This window comes from Stenella coeruleoalba (genome assembly GCF_951394435.1).
Source record: "Stenella coeruleoalba genome assembly, chromosome: 10".
Lineage (NCBI taxonomy): Eukaryota > Metazoa > Chordata > Mammalia > Artiodactyla > Delphinidae > Stenella > Stenella coeruleoalba.
In genome coordinates, this window is record NC_137156.1 from 93634929 (window position 1) to 93649504 (window position 14576).

The 14576-nt window shown below is 52.6% G+C and overlaps 1 protein-coding gene across 2 annotated transcripts in view; it reads left to right on the forward strand.

The window, feature by feature from the left end:
- The window catches only part of ITPR1 (inositol 1,4,5-trisphosphate receptor type 1), a 321065-nt gene that overhangs the window by 295048 nt on the left and 11441 nt on the right, over nucleotides 1-14576 (forward strand). The window lies entirely within an intron of this gene.

The following is a 14576-nucleotide window of genomic DNA, read 5'->3' on the forward strand; positions in this document are numbered from 1 at the left end:
CTGATCCCTTACCATGGACCGGGCGCTAGTCTCTGGAACTTCGTGAGTCTTTGCAGGTGACCTTCAGAAGCCCCAGACAGGGGGTGTCATCTCCAGGTTAAAGGAGGAAGCACTGCAGCTCAGCGAGATTAGCACACGGCCGCCCTAACCGGGGCTGGGCTTCTAACCTAGATCTCGCTCTGTAGCCCGCCTTCCCACCTCTATGTACTTGGCCTCTCTTCCTGATGATGGATCCCTTTCTGTTTTTTTCTCCTTATATAAGACCTGGTCTCTAAGCGGTATATTTTTTAAATGATCACTCGGTGTAGTTCGGCCTGGTTGGTCCGTTTGGCCTCAGCCTAGCCTTTCTGGGAGACAATTTGCTAATCATCAGGAAGGGATCACGTGATGGAGGAATCTGAGTCCCAAATTAATCTTCTTGCTGACGGGGAGCGTGACCGCCGTGGCCGCCGTGGCCCGGGAAGGGGGAAGCTGCCGCAGGTTTGCAGAGCGCTCTTCTCAGGCAGGGCTTTGTAGAGGCACCAGGCGTGTGCTCTGGGGGTTCCGGGCCAGCTGTCCTTTCATCCCTGTGGTTCTGAGCTTCATTGAAACGTTCAGGGGCGTATGGTAAAGCAACGAGGCATGGATTGTGAAGTTCAGGGAGTCTGTGATTTACACCAGCTCCCTGAGGAGAGGGGACGGTGAGCTGGGAAGAAAGACTACATGATTCACTGATCTCCTTCCTGTTGCCAAGGACTTGAGCACGCTGCCCAGGTATAAGTTATCCTAAATGAGCCCTTCTGTGTTTTTTTATGCAGATGTGATTTTAAAGCTTTTTATGCAAAGGAACCCCAGGTGAGGGCTGATCACTGGCGGTGGACACAGGCAGGCCAGTACTCACGGGGCCCTAGTTCTTGAGCACCCAGTTCTGAGGGGCTTTCTGGGGATGCTGTACTGTCTGTACCATGGAGGCCCTTAAGTCTAATTCTGTGCTTCTCATAATTTAATGTACACATGAGTCATCTCGAGAGCTGGTTAGAATTCAGATTCTGATTCAGCAGGCACTGGCAGAACTTGAGATTCCGCATTTCCAACAAGCTTCCAGGGGATGCCAAAGCTGCCGGTTCGTGAATCATAACCGAATAGTAAGAGTCTAACAGAGAAGACAAAACAGATACTGTTTTAAGAAATTATCATCCAAACTGGTTATGTGACTGCCGAGGAGAAGTATTCCTTCTTCTATGTGGACTTAGCTGTCTGTGTGGTCTGTGAGGCTCTTCCACGTCTCTTACTGTGTTGAATGAAGAAAACTACCCAAAGTGGGGAGCCAGGAAGAGAGAACTTTGGGGGTGAGGAGAAATAGATGGGGTTTCACCACAGAGATGACTTTTAAAAGGTTTTAAAAGAGAGAAGGTACAGTACTTCCCTGGCGTTCCAGTGGTTAGGACTCCGCGCTTCCACTGCAGGGGGCCCGGGTTCGATCCCTGGTCGGGGAAGTAAGATCCCGCATGCCACGTGGCGCAAACAAATTAAAAAAAAAGAGAGAAAGAAAGAAGCGTAGAGAGACCAGAGCGATCAGAGTAGGAGAAGGCAAGGAGACAAAATAACACAAAGAAGGGGTAGAGAGACGAGAGCGATCAGAGTAGGAGAAGGCAAGAGAAAAAATAACACACAGAAGGGGGAGAAAAAGACACGAGTCCCAGAATGAGGGTGATGGATGTCCTCTTTTACAGATGAAAGGGAGGCTTAAGGTTAAGTAAGCTGCCCAGGAAGAGCTCGGAAGCTGGGACGCAAGCCCGGGTTTAATGACCCAGAACTGCACTCCATGACCCCGGCATTGGGAGGACACGGGGAGAGTGCTGGCGGCTCTGGGCCAGGTGGGAGCAGGGTCTGTCCTTAGGGAGACTGGGAATTCTGGTGGTTGTCGGGTGCAGATGTTCACAGGGGAGGTTTCCGGGGTCAGGACACATGAACTGAAATGTCTTCAGGTCCTTCCTTTTCCTCCTCGTGTCGACAGTGCCAGGTTACACCGTGTTTGATCGGCATTCATGCAGACCCAAAGCTGTCTGCATTGTGAAAACCAACCTGCCTTTGCATTAAATCCTTTAACGTTTAGAAGAGGTAGCCTGTAGTTTTCACCCTCATCACACATTCCTTTCCTCCCCTTACTTCGTTTGCCTCTCTCTGAACGTGCCCTGTCTTTAAGTCTTTCGGGGGCCAGTTTTGAAGTTTTCTGTTAATCACCTTGCTTTATGGTCACAGAAAACTCTGGTGCGCTTCTGGGTTTCTGTCTCGGTCACGAAGACTTAACAGGAGGCTTGTGAGCAGTCACCTGATGAGGATTAAAAGCCGGAAGTCCCCCCCGCCGGCCACCCAGCATGCTCAGAGCCCCCTGCGTTCACTGCGCTTTCCCATCTACATCATCCTTTGTGTGAGAGCTTCTTGTCAAACAGCCTGAAAATCTGTAGCATCAAAGAATTCTTAACTCTGAATGTCCAAGTTGCTGAGGAACCAGATGTCTCGTGTGCTGGGCGAGGGCCCAGGAAGCGTTCGATCCACCAGCCGAAAGGCGATGCCATTTTGCCCACAGCGTTCCTGGCGGTGTCTCGCCCTGAAGCCACATGAATCCTTGCCGGGCAGGCTCCCTGGAGAGCCACAGTGAGCTAGGAACTGGGGGTGCCCAGCTGAGTCACTCAGTGGGGGCTGGCAGCCCGAGGGCACTCAGCCGCCACGGTGGGGCAGGCTCCTTCCCCCCGCCGGCCTGCCCCGGGCATGGGCTCACTTAGTCAGATGCCACAGAGGCAGCCCCAGATGTAGCCCCGGGCGGTGGGGCGGTCCTCAGCGTTCCTCCTCGCGAGGCGGGCCTCTGGGAGGAGAAGCTAGGAGACGTCTCGAAGAAGCCAGCTCTGGGAGGCTGCAAATACTCCAGCGTCAGGAGGGAGAAGGGCAGCTGACGAGCAGTGTCAGAGATGGAAGGAAAGGCCGGCCAGGAGTCCGTGAGGCCCTTTGGCTTATCATGTCCCAGAAGAAATGACTGAGACGGGCCCTTTGGGTTCCTCGGGAAAACCGCCTCTTGCTCCGTGGCACGAGGCGGTGGGTGTTGAGTTCTTCTTCAGCTCTCCTTCAGCCCGTTCATTCAGATCCCAGAGACGCCTAAGGAACTGGGATGTCACAGTTGCCAAAAGACGACCCTGCAGAACCAAATGGAAGAGGCCCCGGGTGGCCGCTCGGAGGGTGGGGGAGCTTTGCAGACGCCCCGAAAACAACTGCTTGCAGATGGGGTATCAGGGATGGCAACTAGGTTTTCATCTCAAAAACCAACTGCTTAGTAGACTCTGCCAGGGGCTCTGATGGGAGAAGGCTTCTTAGAAGCCCAAGCTGACTTTGAGAGGGCAGCTCCTGAGGCTGCAGTTCCCTGGAGAACTGGCCGACGGTCAGGGGGCCAGGACCTCTCTCTGGAAACGGAAACATCTGGAAAGAAGGAGCATTTGATGCTCTGCCTCACAGCCAAGAACTTAGCAACCGGATGTTCACCCACAAATTAGTTTTCATCTAAACATAACAGAGAATGGTTTCCCTCTCCTGATCATCCCGTTTCCTTTCACTGGAGATGGGACCTTTCCTGGCAAAGCCAGGCCCAGGCTGGTGCCTCCCAGGCAGTCATCGCCACCTAAGAATGGGATCTGGGGGCAGAACGTGGAAGGTGTGCGTTTTGGCTCCGGCCCTTCCGAGCCCGGCAACCCCGGGCAAGTCCCTGGACTTTCCTGACCCATGTGTGAATCGGGGTCAGTGTCCCCTCACGTGTCCATGGGGTGGCGGAAAGGAGAGGAACGTGTGGGCCCGGGGACAGAGGTGGTAAGCACTCAGGCACAGAGCCGTCAGCGGGAAGCAGAGGGCTGCAGCGTGGACAGCTGGTGCGAACACCGACTCCTAGGTGCCAGGACTGCGTAAGGCGTCTCGGCTGTTTACGTGCTATTACTGAGAAAAGTCAGAACAGGCATCCTCCAGTGGAAAATTCCTGTGTCTTCCTCTCTCTTAAATTTAAAACTGTTAAGTGTCCTTAAATGTTGAAGCAGGACCAGGCTGACGTTATCACTGTCTCTCCGTTGAGTCGGTCACGGATACTTGTGACGTTTGTCTGTGCGGTTAGGGCTGTCCTCCGCTCGGGTTCACTGCCCGGGACCAGGGGTTCCGGCAACATGGGGAGCGCCCCCGGAGTGCTGTGTGTTAGATTCTATCCTGATTATACTGGGTTAGCTGGTGGGTTCGTCTCTTGGCTTTGCGCACATGATGGGAGGTGGCACTGTGCGGAGGTGACTTCGGGACGCTCAGCCTCTTCTGTGACTCTCTAAGTTACAGGACTCCCAGCGCCACCCGGTAGTGCAGAGCCGGTCTCAGATTCGTTGACTCAGGCCCCAGACAGGGCTGAACTTTCAGAGAAATGTGACTACAGAGTGACCTCACTTAGCCCTGGCAGTTCAAAGGAAGAGGAAAAAACCCTGAGTTCCCTTCTCCCCATATGAACTTGAAGTCTGGTGCTACCACATAGAGTTTTGGCGATAGCCTTTGTAATAAGTGGACTGTTTTTTTTAACCCTGGACTATAATTTACGTACCACACGCCCTTGCTTGAATGACGTTTAGCGCTATTTGGCTTTTCTCCATTGCCAGCTGAAATGAGAATTTGTGTTAGTCTATACATGATGATTTGACAGGCCATGCAGTCTGGTGTATTTAACCAGAATAACTGGTAAATCAGTTGTGAGTATCTTTGCCTGAAGGAATTTAAATACTGCACAGTGGGCGTGTTGTAGGTAAAAGATCAAATGTATGATTCCAAGCAAAGACCCAGCAGCCCAATTTTCTATGACAGTCAAACTCAGGAGAAAAGTCAGTCCTTGAAAAGCAGACCTAAGTTATTCTTGAAAGTTAGAAACTCGAGAAGCATTAAGAGGAGAGGTTGGTAAAGAAGACCAAACAATAACTTAAATATTAAGGCATCTATTTTGCTAATAAAATAGAGATTTCCCTTCTGAAGCTTGGAATTCTACCTTGTCAACATAAGGTGTATTTACAGAGGTGTGTTTTTGAGTTAATTGCCTTTAGAGACAGGGTGACCAGATGGGATACTGCTCATCCGTAGTTCACAGGGGCCGCTGCGGCCCCTCCTCTTTGCCAGGATAGTGTGTGAATTGACGAGGGAACTGAACGGTGAACTAGCGGGGGAGAACCTTCTTCCACGCCAGCCTGATCCTGGGGCACAGAGGGTGCTCCTGTGAACTCTGGGCTGTGCCGTGCTTCGCCCTGACCCGAGCAGACTGGATCATACCGTGGTAATAGGTCTCGTTTAATCAGTATGTACTGAGATAAATGCTTTGCGTGTATGATCTTGTTTGGTCCCCGTAACAGCACTGCAGGTGGCACCATCACCATCTCCCAGACGGGAACCTAAAGCCCAGGAAGGTCGAACCGCTTCTCCAGGGTCACACGGCTGAGAAGTGCTCGGGCTGAGATTCACAGCCAGGTCCGCTGATTAGCCCACCCTGGAGGGGTCCTGACGCGTGCACGTTCAGCGTGGCTCGATCTGTGCTCGCACACATGCCTCAGTGTTGAGAACCCGCAGCCGTTGGGCTCTGGATGTGGTGGGTTTTCCTGACTAGCACTGGCTCATCTCCCGGGCCCCTCCTCTCCGCTGCGGTGCTGAATTAGCTGCCTTCAGAAGAGGCAAGGGCTGGAAAAAGGGGGGTAGGGGGAAGAGCAGGAGAGAGGATCCCCTAGGGAACGCGCACAAATAACAGGATGGGGTTAAGTCTCTGAGCTGCTGCCGGCACCGCCAGTCAGGCAGCCACCTGAGTCCGGTGCTACAGGGGTTGTTTAAAAGACTGGAGCTCAGGAATGGCAGAGAACAGCTCTTATAAAGGGCGTACCTGCCATAGGTGTTCATTTGGACTTGCTACAATCTGATGAACTTCGTGGGCCTCACCTAAGCTTGGAACAGGGGATGATATTTCCTTTGGTGACCACATTTGGGAAGAGAGAGGGGTTGGTTAAAGGGGAAGGACGGTTCACCGGAGCCACAGCCAGACTCGGGCTCCCACACCCAGGGGACTCATGTGAATGCACAGAACTCCCTGAAAATTAAACGTCAGAGCTTCTGACCCATCCTCCCTTAGGCCTGGCGCTGACTTTTTCTCACAGGTAGAGCAACCCGCTCTCTCCCCCTGCCTGCCCATCCCCCTACTCCCCCCCCCCCACACACACACACTGATCCACCGGAGATTTCCAGTTTGTTCCATCTTGTATCAGTTCGCTTGACCTCCTCGGACTTCGGGTGCAGGAGGGAGGGGCGTGCACCTAGCGCTCCCCGACCTCCCCTTTCCCGAGTTCTCGCCTCACCTGTGCTTCGCTGTGTACCTGGCAGGCGGGCCCTGGCTGCTGATACTGTGACATGGAAACCCTCTGCTTCTGCACAGATGTACAGGAACGGGTTTGGGCTTTTATGCTGGAATTCCAGTGAGGATATGCTGGGGCGGGGGGGGGGGGGCGGTGGTTGATAAGATCCCGAGCTGTGTCTTCTGCTTTCCTGCCTAAGCCGGGTGGCCACGGAGTTGCTTAAGATGCCCGCTGGGCTCCGCCAGCCCTCAGCGGTGGGTGGGTAGGGATACAGGCTGTGCCGCCCTCTCACCCGGCCCAGAAAGCTTTCTGAAGCTCGCTGACACCGCGGCAGAGTTCAGGCACGTCGGAGTGAGGGAGAAGTGGAGAGGGATTTGGCACTCGCCCCTTGGCGGCTGGAAGCAGCGCGTCAGCATCACTGGACGTGCCACGCAGCCGGCCAGGCGCGCTCTCGCCCCACCCTCTGCACTTGAGCCGGGGTTCGTGTCCATGGCAGCTGCAGAGCTTCGGGTTCCCCACCCAGGCTCACACCACGTCCCGCCCTCCAGTCTGGAGGTACGAAGCCGCCCCTGCCCGGCCGCGCTTCGTGGGCAGCTTCCTCCTGTCCGGAAGCGCTGGGCATGGGAGCCGGGCCTGCAGGGCCCTCCCGGCCCTCTCTTCCGAGCTTCCCACGCCTGCCCTTCGCCAAGGTGTGCGAGGGCACTGTGTGCAGCAGCGAGGGGAGCAGAGCCGTGAACTTCCTGCTCGCACAGGGCCCCGGCACTCGGGTCCGCCCGAGCGTGGGGTCCGTGAGCCTGGGCGCAGTCTGAGCGCGGCTGCCGGCGTGTTCACCGCCTCTGCTAGGGTCTCCCCTTGGCTCACCAGCCCCAGGGTGTGTGTAGGGGTTGACGTGTTTGTACACGTATGTAAAATATTTGTTTACACGCACATTTCTCCCAATTCAGCAGATTTTTTAAGCTCCCAAAATGCACTTTCCTCCCTTCCACACCTTGAGCCCGCCTCCTGCCCCTCCCCCGCCGCAGACCCCACTGGGCCACCCGCCCTGCCCCTTCGGTCCCCAACTCCATAGCCACGCCGGTAACTCCCTGGCCTGCACTCCTTCATTTCCTCTCTGCTCTGAACACGGGCTGCGTCTGACAGAGCCGGGCGGTAGTGCGCGATGCCACTGAGAGGTGTGTGACCCCCTGGCTTTTATGAGAATGTTCTGAATTCGTCTTTATCGAGTACATATATTCAGGATTCTTTAAAATGTATCTCTTCAGAATGAGGCCTACTAGTGTGTGTCTAGGGAATGTGAGAATGAGGAAAAGATGCGAGCATTTAGGTACAGCTGTTTGTATTTAAAGGTTATGACGTGGACAAGGTCTCAGTTTCTCCTTTCACAAACGCACTTTTTTACAGGGCCCCCGTGTTACCACCTGTAAAGTGAGAAAGTTGAACCAGAGGGTCTCTTAGGCCACCTTTAGCTCTACAGTTCCACGAAGCAACTTTCAAACGACTACCGAGGGTCTGTGTCAGGAGTGGATGCAGGGAGGTATCAGGAGGGAGAGGGGAGACCCATGTGAACAAGCTAGTGAGTGTGTGGGTCAGAGTGCAAGGGGCAGGTTGGTAAAATGGGGCGGTTGGAAAGGACTGAGGAATCTGGAGAATTGTACTTTCTCCCAGAAGAGTTGAGGCTGTGGGCACCTTGCCTTCCAAACCCCTCTCAGGTCAGGATGGCGCTGGTGGCGCGCCCTTGAATTCTCACTGAAGTCGTACGGATGGTGACGAAGATGACACCCTCCCATCACCGGTTTCTCAGGGTGTCTAGGCAGGGCTGGCCTTCAGTAAAACCATTTCAATCAGGAGGAGATTTCCAGCGCAGCAGCCAGAGGCCGACACGCTATCTCGCGGGCCCTGCTGCAGGTGAGGCAGCGAGCGGGGTGGCACGTGGGTGTGCGTGATTGTAGGTCCAAAGACAAACACTAGGTCTTTTTCCCCAAAACAACAGCAAAGAACTTTGGAAAGCCTTTTAAGTAGGCTAAAAACCAACCAAAAAAACCATCATTGTATAAAGAGATCAAAGTTTAAAACTCGTGGAATGCAAAAAAGAATAGAGGCCAACCAAGAAACACTGTTAAAATCCCATACGTAACCACAAAGAACATTCTGGTAGATTGCTTAGCTAACTGAACGTGCAGGGGACGTGGCCTGAGCAGAACATCCTGAGCCAGCCTGGGAGAAGCCGAGTTCGCCTGAGGGCTCTTCATCAGGAATCTCCGCCCCGCCCGCCCTGCCCTGTTCCAGCACAGGCCATCCCCCACCTTTCTCCCCTCCTCTGTGACCTCAGGCTTCTTCCTCCCGCCACCCCAGGGGCCCAGGACCCAGCTGCACCTCTCCAAGTAGGGAGCGCTGCTTTCTCGTGGCCCCAGTGAGAGCCCGGCATCACTTCACCTGAGGGCCCAGAGTCACATGAGGCAGTGACTCTGCAGCTGACTCTGCCTAGGGATTTCATCAGAAATGGGTGCGGTTCTCTCCCTGGCGGGGGCCGTCTCTCTTACACAGTAACGTCCAAGGACAGCTATTAACTGAGTCTGGAAGGGTGAGTGGTCATTCCATCCCAGCTGAAGATTATATAATGGGGCCTGTCTGGGTGATGTCGTCCGAGACAAGAGCAGCAGACCACGCCGACGCCTGCGCTTGCGAGCAGCGTGGGCACCCTTCCCGTGGCTCCATCGGCAAAGGGAAATCTGTGCCTCTAAAACTGAAACCCTCCCCCCGGAGGGGGAGAACTAACTTGTGCACAGCGCTTTCCAGTTGACGGGACACGTTCTTACAGCCATTGGATCCTCACATTAACCCTGTGAAGTAGCCAGTAATCTCTCAAAAAAAAAAAAAAAAAAAAAAAGAGGGAGCAGAGACCCAGGCTGGTTGGCTGACTCACCCCAGCTCATGTCCTGTGAACATTCTGGACTGTCGGGGCTTCAGCTCCGGATCCTAGGACGCAGCTCTTCCCACTGACACGCTGACGGCGTGGGCTTGCTACGGAAACAAACCTGTGAGAGACAGGGACCTGGACCCTTCAATTTCATTTCAGGCTGGCCAACAAATTCCAGGTGTGGGATCCATTTTTTTAAATAGGTTTTATTTTGTACAGGAAACACTGAGCAGAAAGGACTGAGTTCCGTATGCCCCCTTCTCCCCACCTCACCCGCCAGTTCCCATTATTAACTTCTGTATTACTGTGGTGTAGCTACTACAATTGATAAACTAATCTAGATACGTCATTATTAACCAAAGACAGTAGTTTACGTTAGGATTCACTCTTCGCGTTGTACGTTCTGTAGCTTTTGACAAATGTATGATGACGTGGATCCGCTATTACAGCAGCAAATAGAATAGGTTCGCTGTCCTCCAAGTCCTCTGTGCTCTACCTGTCCATCCCTCTAGCCCCCAACCCTCAATCTTCTTACCTTTGGAATCTATTTTTTCAATTTAGTTTTTTTTTTAATATATAATAGATACTATAATGACAATTTTGGAGTCAGTGAGCATACTTAGAGTTACTATCACTGTTTTTTCACCCAAAGCAATGGATTCTGGGTTTTGTTTGTTTGTTTTCCATGATCTTAGAAAAATGAGCTCTAAACATTATTTTCTTCCTCTTCAATGCAAATAGTCACCCTAACTCACAAGAGGGGCAAATATTTAAAGTTTATTGAGTGTAATATATTCCTGCTTTAGAAAAGTTAAGGATTATCTTCAATCCTCCCCTTCCACTCTCTTCCAGGCATTTTCTGGGGGTTTGGATACATGGGGAGGTTTGGATACATGGGGCAGCCAAGGATCTGTCTCCAGGCCTGCCCCTCAGTCACTCCTGTCACCTAAGCATCGCCAGGCACTCTGGGAAAATCCTGTTTGTCATCTTGCTTGGTAAGATAAGTGGAAACGCATTTGACACTTGAGTTGAAAGGACAGTCTTTGCCTTCCTGAGTCTTCCCCAAGGGGATTCAATGGCTTACAGGTCCATCTTCCCAGGACCCATCTTCTCAACCATGACCCCTTCTTTGACCCTCATGCCCCCACCAAAAAAAAAAAAAAAAAAAATTGCATTTCTCTAGTCTGACTGTAAAAGAATAAGGGATTCAACAGTAAATGTTGCGTTGTTTACAGGGTAAACAAAACTCTACCTCAGTGGACTTTCTCTGAGGAGGTGACTGATGATCTCAGTTGTCTTTCTTAGAACAGCCTCTTCAGTTGAACCTGGGAAGAAGAAAAAAAAAAAAACGCTTCTCAGAATGATGAGCATTTGCATCATACAATCCAACTTCCTCTCCTCTCTCTCTGTGTTTCTCTCTCTCTCACACACACAGCCTCCCTCTTTCCAGTCAAGAACATTTCAAGAGGTCAGTGCCGCCCCCGTGTCTAAAACTTCAGTGTTTGCCTTTGCAGGGACTTTTCCAACTTTACCTAGAAAAGAACTAACCAGAACCTTAGCACTTGTGGTCAGCCTGCTTCCGGCTGTGGCTTGAGTCGGTTTGTCTGCTCTGACGAGGAAGTGCTTGCTGTGACGGGAACTGCACTGGCTGGATTGTAGGAGGACCAGGGCAGACAGTGCCTAATGACATTGGTATGCGAGGTACCAGCAGCAAGGAAAGCAAGGGAAGCACACAGGGGCCCTCAGACCCAGAGCGACAGATGCGGCTGAGAGACGTGCAGTGAACCCACGAGCCTCCCCAGACCCACCCTCCTGAACACACGCACGCACACACACACGCACGCGCACACACACGCACACACATACACACACACACAGAGCCCAAGATGAATTCATGTATAAACAAAAGTGCCTTCGTTGATGACTTTCTTAAAAAGGCAAGAGAAGCCAGGATACTGAGATATGTTTTTGATCTGGAATGGACATAAAGGCAGGATTTTGCAAACATTTATGGACCTTCAGCCCCTGGCTGGCCGGGGAACCACGGGCGGAGGCTTCCCTGGAGTCACTGAGCACTCAGCATTTGCTGTGGAAGTCTGAGCTAAAGAGAAAGTGACTGGACTCAGGTGTTCTCTCTCCGCTCCAAGGCCAGGACTGGGATAGTCTAACTATCTTCTTGTAAAGGTTTCGATCTCTGTGCAGAGGGTCCTGCTGGTGAGCAGCCTCCACGCCGCGTCGGGGCTTATGCCACAGTGCAGGGTGCAAAGCCGAATGGAAACAGAACAGTGTGGCCAGAATTGTTCATTAATTTTAACTACTAGATGCTCCCTGGTAATTTGAGATTAGACTTAACAGCCCAGGATGATTTTTTGTTTTGTTTTGTTTTGGTTTTTTTGGCGGTACGCGGGCCTCTCACTGTTGTGGCCTCTCCCGTTGCGGACGCGCAGGCTCAGCGGCCATGGCTCACGGGCCCAGCCGCTCCGCGGCATGTGGGATCTTCCCAGACCGGGGCACGAACCCGTATCCCCTGCATCGGCAGGCAGACTCTCAACCACTGCGCCACCAGGGAAGCCCCCAGGATGATTATTTAATTAAAATACTGGCACCACCTAGGACCGCAAATTTGGGTACGTGCCTATGCCGGGGCAGAAGAGCTACCGGTACACACCATCGAGAGCACTTGGATACCTTGTTTCCTGTGGTTTAAGGCTTGGACGGGGCCCCAGCTCTGCTTTGCATTGTTATTGGAGGAGGGCAGTGAGGGAGAACCTTTAAGGTGGTAATTGGTAAACATCTTGACCAGGAAATCCTGTTCCTCCTTTTGTACTGAAGGACTCTCATGAAATGGAGAACGAAGGTGTATCGCCAGGATTGGGGCACGTGGTACAGAGTGGCCTGTGAAAAGTATGACATTTCTTTAAAATCTTGGGGTTTCATGTTCTCCAGGGCATATTTTGAGTTTAATATAAAAATATTTTGGATCGTTCACCACTGACTGAAATGGACATTCTAAGAAGATGCATTATTTCTGTCTATGGCTTTGTGTACCCCTTGGGCAGGGCCTTCATGCCCCAGGATTACAGGTGGCAGCCCACTTACAGAAGTACAGATAAAGCGAAAACGAACAGCATCTGATGCATCTCCTGGCCACTGCATGAGGAGCAAAGATGCCAGTAGCAGCCACTTTAAGGCCGGTGGGCCCCATTCGATGGCCTAGCGGATACTCACTGGGCGCTCAGGACTTGGAGGTAGGGCTGCAGTGGGGTCCACGAAAGCGAAGAGCCATGCCCTGAGCCCTGCACTACACCTTCCTTGTACTGCATTCCACCCCTTGGGGGCAGGGACCTTGTCTTCCTCATCTCTAGACCCTCAGCACTCAGCCCTGTGCCAGGCACAGAAATTAGAAGTATTCAGTAAACGGTTGTTGGATGAGGTCTGTGCGTTTTGCATTTGTCAGAGACCTTTCTGAAATCACTGCCTGGGAGTCCAGAGATCAAATCACATACACCATGCAAGGGGGTGGGAATCTGCCGTGGAAAAATTCTTTTTCATCTATAGTCATGTGGTCGCTTGCTGTTAGAATAAGGAAAAGAAACTGTTCCTTAAACTTAAGGAACTTAAGCTACGTACAGAATCTTGCATCGATTTTGTCTTCTTTTTTGAAGACCTGTTTAATGTGGACTCTGTTTGGAAATCGGTGTTTTCTATTTTTATGGAGGGTTTGCTAAGCAAATGAACATGAAAATTTGAGAGCCAGGTCTGAGACGAATTCTCTACCCATTTTAGGCAGTTGTACATTCCTCTGCATGTTGGCAGTCGGTGGGCTGCAGGTGAGCTCTCACTCCTTCTCGTACACGGCCCCTCTCTCTGCCAGCGCCTCGTCAGGCAGGGGCTCCAGGTCACTTCCTCCCCTTCCCTGCCACCCATGTGTCCAGGCCTCTTCCTGTCACCGCCGTCCCTCTCCCTCCCCAGCCCAGCTGGCATGGCTCTCCCGTGCTCCACAGTCTGGGCTGCCGCCCCGCCTGTCTGCCCTCCGCCCCAACTGCGGCCCCACTGGTTTCAGGGCTGTGCCAGCCCCCCCTCTGCTGAGAAGGCCCTCACGCTGGCCCCGCGTCTGGCCAAGTGATAACCTTCCTTCAGGCCCTCCACAAAGAGGATTCCAGCCACGCAAAACCACTGTAGTCAGTCCTTATGTTGACCCTTCTCTTCCTGCCGCTCGTTTGACACGGCCTCGCTGCCTTGTTTCTTTTTTTAACTGAAATGTCCACTCTCCTTAACTAAAGTCAAGCACTCTGATGGCAGGAACCCTACCTCATACTTAGGTCTCAAAGCCATGTCCACTTTAAAGAGGTCCAGGAGGCCGTGACCAAGTGCAGGGGGCTCACTGCTGTTTCCTCAGAACCAAGCATGTAAGGTAAGGGCTCCCTAAGTATTCGTTGAATATGCTGTATTTTTTAAAATGTTTTCTTCCGGGAGTGCTTATTGTACTTCTGACTTGAATCTAGAGAGCTATCAAATGTTTCCCCCCAAATATACTCAGTAATAGGAGTTTACACTTTGTAAACACCAGATCAGCCGCGGGATCTCCTTTGAAACGTAGGGATTGTTTCCTCCCTCCCGGGGCCGTGTGCTGCGTTACCATGCAGGGTAGGCCTTAGCGGTCTCTGAACTCCCTGCTACGTCACATTCTGTCGTAGCCCCACTGGTGGTGTGTCCACGTGCTCCTGAGTCTGACGGTTTAAGTGGGACTTTGGATCTTTCCTCTTCACCTCGCTCTCCTCAGGGGTCAGCGTGCAGATATTTGCAGCCGTCCCCGTGGGTATCCGGTCTCGGGTACACGGCCGGCCTTGCTGCAGCTGTGCCCGTGGCCCATCAGCCTGGCCACCCACCTCTCCCTCTGTCACGGGGCCCACGCTGCCTAGTGAGAGTGAGTAACTGCCAGCCACCTGTCCCCTCCGTGTGCCCCGAGCAGTCAGGGGCTTCTTCCCTGAGAGTGGCACGGTGGGAAGGTGGGATGACGTGTGAAGGACTAACATGGGGCAGTGGTATGATCAGTGACAGGTGACCTCAGCTGCCTTTCAGTGTCGCCACTGTGCTTAAATGTTTTCAGATGTCTGCTCTCTCCTCTTCGCTGTAGACACACAGCAGAAAACTGATTAGACGTGGCAACGCTCCAGGGTTTTAGGCTGGTCGTCTTTGAAATGGGGTCTTTTGTCAAACATCCTTTTGCCCACTGCTCTGTCTGCGGTGGGAGGCTGATGAGAACGAGTATAGGCTAACATCGGGGC